General features: G+C 29.4%; 1 long non-coding RNA gene across 1 annotated transcript in view; it reads left to right on the top strand.

Annotated features, from left to right (window-relative positions):
* The first annotated feature begins 576 nt into the window (after positions 1-576).
* The window catches only part of LOC117172145, a 31,937-nt gene continuing 27,092 nt past the window's right edge, over positions 577-5,421 (top strand). The window contains exon 1 of the long non-coding RNA XR_004466970.1: positions 577-650. This is a non-coding gene — a long non-coding RNA (uncharacterized LOC117172145). The remainder of the gene's footprint in view (positions 651-5,421) is intronic.

Genomic DNA, 5,421 nt, shown 5'->3' with positions numbered 1-5,421 from the left:
AAGAAAAAGGGAGGAGAGTTAGCGAAAAAGTGTTTGAAGGAGGTAGAAGAAAAGAGGAGTGCGATAAAACTAATGGGAAGAAGAAAGGAGGGAGTTTTTTCATGCTAGAGAAATAGGAGAGAGGAATGGGCCCTCCCTTCTATAGCCCTTCCGAGAATTGGCGCCGCACCGCAGATAGGTGTAACAGGAGCTGCGCATATAATGCTTTATTTCCCACCCACCGTTAGCCCCAAAATCGGCACTATAGAAGAATTGTATAGAAGAGTATTTAGAAAATCGATGGGTAGGAGGATACATGAGAGCATGTATGGTAAGGATGTAGGAGAGGAATGGAAGATGAAGGAAGATGGCAAGCGAATGTGGTAAAGATTCTAGGGGATGATGAAATGGGTGTGGAAAAATGGCAAAATTGAGATAGAAGAGAAGTGAGAGTGAAAGAAAAAGGAAACTGAAGTCTCTTATGCATTTCAAACGTAAGGATCTATACGCGAGTCTATAAGTAACAATTGTGCAATAGTATAAATAGATTAAGTTGCGAATGCGTTCTCAATCGCTCACTTTCTCACTTTCGATCGCTCACCCACTCGTTCAACAATGAAACTGCGCTATACCTAAAATAGAAGGAAGGTTCTACAGATATAAAAATTAAGGTAAATATTTGTGAAAATTTGTGAATACTACGAATAAGATCATATAAATCATGTAGATGCTTTTGTAAGCTTAGAGGAGACATTATGAATAATGAAAAAATAATTCTTTTTCTCCTTTTTTTCAAGAATCTTCCCCCTTTTCTTGTTTTTTTTTGTTTAAATGCGAACTAAATTAATAGAACCCAATAAGGAAATCTGTATGTTTTGGTTGAAAGTTAATTTTTCTTCAATTCGACTCTTTGGTTCAAAATTGAAGTTTTACTTTTTTTAATTCATTTTTTTGCTCGAAAATTTAACTGTTTTGTTGAACACTGTTGTAGTCGAAAATTTATCTTAGTTTAAAGTCAACTTTTTTATTGAAAATTAAACTGTCTTCGAAAAAATTCAACAATTTGTTTTAAAATTTATCTTTTTCGTTTGAAATGCTTTTTTCTTAATGCAAATTGAATTAATAGAACCCAATACAAAAATTCAACTATTTTTCGTGGAAAATAATTTCGTTTTAATAAAAAAGTCTAATATTTTATCATAAAATTGCACTGCTAGGTTGAAGATAGAAGTATTTTGTTCAAAATTCGGTTTTCAATAAAAAATTTATTTTTCTGACTAAAAATTTAATTATTCCATTTTTGAGAGAAAAATGATCGTTTTTAGTTGAAAACGCAACTATCACATTTTCAATGAGAAAATATTTTTTGCTTGAAAATTTACCTACTCGTTTGAAAGTTGAACTACATTGTTAATTATTAATATTATTGGTCGAAGATTGATCTATTTTGTTCAACATTCGTTTTTTTGTTTGGTTGAAAATTAATTTTTTTCAACTGATAATTTAACTGTTCTATTTTTGGTTAAAAAATTACCAATTAAATTTGTTATTGATAATTCATCTTTTTGAACTTTTTAAATATTTTTACATTCCCATCCTAATCAGAAGTCATTGGTTTTATGTAAAATTGTATTGTCTGTAATCTGTAGGCTCGATAACTTTAGAAAGATTGATCATATTCGATTCTGCTTTGGCACACTGTTTTAAGGCCTAAAAAGACAGAACAAGTTCGTAAAACAGATAATTTCAATTGTTTTCTAGAGAATTCATCTTTTTTTTCGAAAATTCAACAGTTTGTTAGAAACTGTTTTTCTCTCTGGAATGAAAAAATCTTTCCTGGTTGATAATACAACAACTCTTGTTAAAAATCGGTCTTTTTTATAGTTTGAAAATTCATCTATTTTCTTAAAAATTATATCTTTTTTTGGTTAAAAATTATTTTGTTATGGTTGAGGATTTAATTATTTTGTTGAAAATTGGTCTTTTTGGGTTGAATTCAAGTGTTTTTTATTTTAAATTAAAATTTAATTGGTGGAAGTATTAACTATTACATTTGAAGTTAACAATTAATCTTTTTGGGCAAACTTGACTGCTTTATAGTTGAAGTACTTTGTTAATATTCATTTTTTACATTCTCATCATTTTTTAGTTTAAAATTCATCTTTTGGGTGAAAATGCAATTAATTTGTTAAAACTTATACTATTTAAAAAATTTAATTGAAGGGTCTACGGTCTAAACCTGTTAATTGACATTGTTTTCGACATTGATTTTTTTGTATTTTCTGTATGCAAGTGTCGAAAGGTTTTGTTACTACTTTCATGTTATCTTCGATGTTGTCGTCTACAGATCGCTGTAAAGATGATTGTGAGCGATGCGTCTTGATTACGAAAACTCAGAAAACTTTTACAATAAAATATTAAAAATTTTTTCAAGCACATCTAAATTTGTCTTGCGATTCCAAACATTTTGACATATAAAACATGCCGGTAGCTTGAAATCACTGCAGAAACATGGAAGTTCGGAAAAATCAATAGAAAACCAGTAGTAAAACACTGCAGATAACATCTTTAGATAGCTGGACCCTTTATAGATAGCATATGAATAGCTTTAAAATGTCATATAACGTTCAATTTTGATTTAAATGTTATCAAACTAACGTGGTTTATTTTCCTTTAGTAAATGAACAAAAAACATTTTACTTACGTCGGCAAACAATTCGTAGTTTTTTACACGAGTGAAACCCGAAATATTTCTTTTTATAAAAATGAATCATCGTGAAAGCATAAAATCTATTATCAACATTTTACTGTTTTAAGAAATATTGAAAACTGCAAAAATAACAACGATTTTCTTCATCGTGTAAAATTTCTAAAATGTCAGTTAACAAGATTAGACCGCGGGCCCTTCAATTGTTTTCTTATTAGAGATCCGTCATTTTTTATTGAAAATGCGACCTTTTGGATTGAAAATTCAACTTTATTCTAAGACAATTTGTCTTTTTGGCTTGGAAATGCAACTATTTTGTTGAAAATGCAACTGGTTTTAGTTGAACTTTAATTTGTTTGTTTAAAAATTCGACCATTTGTTTGAAAATTCAATTAAATGGTTAAACCTGAAACTATTTTGTGAAACACTAAAGAATTTTTTCGAAAATTGAATTATTTTGTTATAGTCTTGTTTTTTGTTGAAAATTGATCTTTGTCAGATTGAAAATTCAACTATGTGTTTAAGAAATCAACTGTTTATTTGGTTCAACATGAATTATTTTGTCGAAAATGCAACTATTTTGTTAGAAAACCATACTTTTTTTATTGAAAATTCGACCATTTAGTTGGAAATCTGTGACGAAGAAGAGATGTGATGGAAAAAGTGTTCAAAATAGCTTGAAGTAGTTTTTGAACAGCTCCTTAAGGGGTTGTTGCCGCTCTCTAAAATAATCGATTCCTACATTTTGATTCCCTATTCTGATACGATGATTCCTATTATTTAGAACGTTAACCCTCCAAACCCTCGAGTTAAAGACTTACAAAATAGTCGTAAAAAATCCAGAATGTGTAGCTCTGAACAAATTTAGGTCTTAAAACTTCAACTTTAGAACTAATGTTCTGTAAATCATGGTTTTCGACGCGTAGGTGTTATAGCTTTTAAACTGCTATGTGCGTATCGAAGTTTAAAAGGCTTTTTATGTGAGCAGGGATTTAAAACTTTAATGCGGAGAGAGACAAATGACAATATTTTATTGTTAACTTAAAATCCATTTCAGCAAGCAAGAAAAAAGCTCTTATAACGTCATTACTCTATTGTATATAAAAAAGACTTTATTGTAATTTTCGGTTGCAAAATATAGGGCTTTAATATTTCAATAAATTTATCGAAATAAAACTCTCCCAAGTTAAAATTTTGCAAGTTCTTCCATAAAACATGCTTTTAAATAATAATTCAAACAAAGGCTATTTCATGTGGATTTTTCTAAATTTAAATACCTTAAAATTTAGTATTCTTTGAAAAAGAAAGCTTTTATTCATAACATATTCTAAATAATATATTTTTTTAAAGTTCAAAACGTCTGAAAAGATTTCATTTTCTTTGTCCCGTTTTGCTCGCTAAAGTTTTTCGCAAATTTTTCTCTCTACTTTTCAGCTTTTCAGCTTTTTGTAATTTTGAGTAACTACTAGATCATTTTGTACATCACTGGTCGTTCCATTGACATTTAGAAACCATAAACTACGTAAAATATACTCGAAACCTAATTTACACGACATAAACCGTTTTATGAGAGCTTTTTATGAATCTACGTGATTTATAATTTAAATATTAATTTTTTGCCCCATTTTCTTAGTTTCTCGAGAAAGATAATACATAATCCATAAAAAACAATGAAACCGAGAGAGAGAATAAGTTTCTCTCGTTCATTTTCATTCAGATCTATATCCTATTTCCTGGGATATTTGCTGGAATTTTAAAATAAAAATACGATAGCTGTATCCGATTTATGAGTCTGAATTTTTTAAGGCGCATCCTCAGGCTTGAAAATTAGCCCATGTATTACTCTGACAAGTTTTTCTCCTACAATTCTGAATTGTATGATTTCATATTTCAACAACAGACTATAAATGCCTAAATGCAGAACCTCTGAGAGCGCTTTTTTCGAAAAATGGCCTGGTTCTTGTTTTATTGCAATTAATTGAAAATTGATGCATTTTTTGCGCCTGGGAAGTAACAAACTGCCACCATGAGTGTACTCATGGCGAACATAGTCCATGCCTCACTCAACTTTCCTATTGTTAGAGAATACAGTCGGTTGAAAGAAATTAGAAATTAGCAAATATTATGGAATTTCATTTTACTACTGTGCATTCGGTTGATTACATAACGAATAGACGATTAAAAAAAGAAATAAGAAAATCGGTTACTCCGTTCAATTTCTGGATACACCTTTTTTTTCTCTTCTCCGATTGTACGACAAAAAATACTGAAAGAAAAAGATGCTGCGCCCAAAATTGGAAACTGTTGATTGGGAAAAGTATGGAATCTACATTTATTTTAATTCCATTTTTTATTCATTTCATTTATTCATTAATTCATTAATTCTTTCATTTACTCATTCATTTCATTATTTTAATTGCAAGGTGGCAAGTTTAAATTGAAAACTCTGCAATCCTAGAGAATCATAATTTTCCTATCTTTTTTCTTGAATCTTTATTTGTTTCAAATACAACTGCTTGCGTCACAATAAATGTGTTGTTTTGGTCAGAATTGATAAACTATTTTGCTTGAAGATTCACATCATTTGGTTCAATTTCATTACTTTTCATTCGAAAAATTAAAATATTATTAATAGAAAGCGGAGGAGCCTTCTTTTTCGAGTTGGGGACCTAGCCATAGAATTATAAAATTAAATGGCACAATGTGTACTGTTTATACTATGTTAAAATTTAATA

Source organism: Belonocnema kinseyi, chromosome 4 (genome assembly GCF_010883055.1).
Source record: "Belonocnema kinseyi isolate 2016_QV_RU_SX_M_011 chromosome 4, B_treatae_v1, whole genome shotgun sequence".
NCBI lineage: Eukaryota > Metazoa > Arthropoda > Insecta > Hymenoptera > Cynipidae > Belonocnema > Belonocnema kinseyi.
Note: the sequence above shows the minus strand (reverse complement) of the source record. Positions and strands in the feature narration are given on the sequence as shown.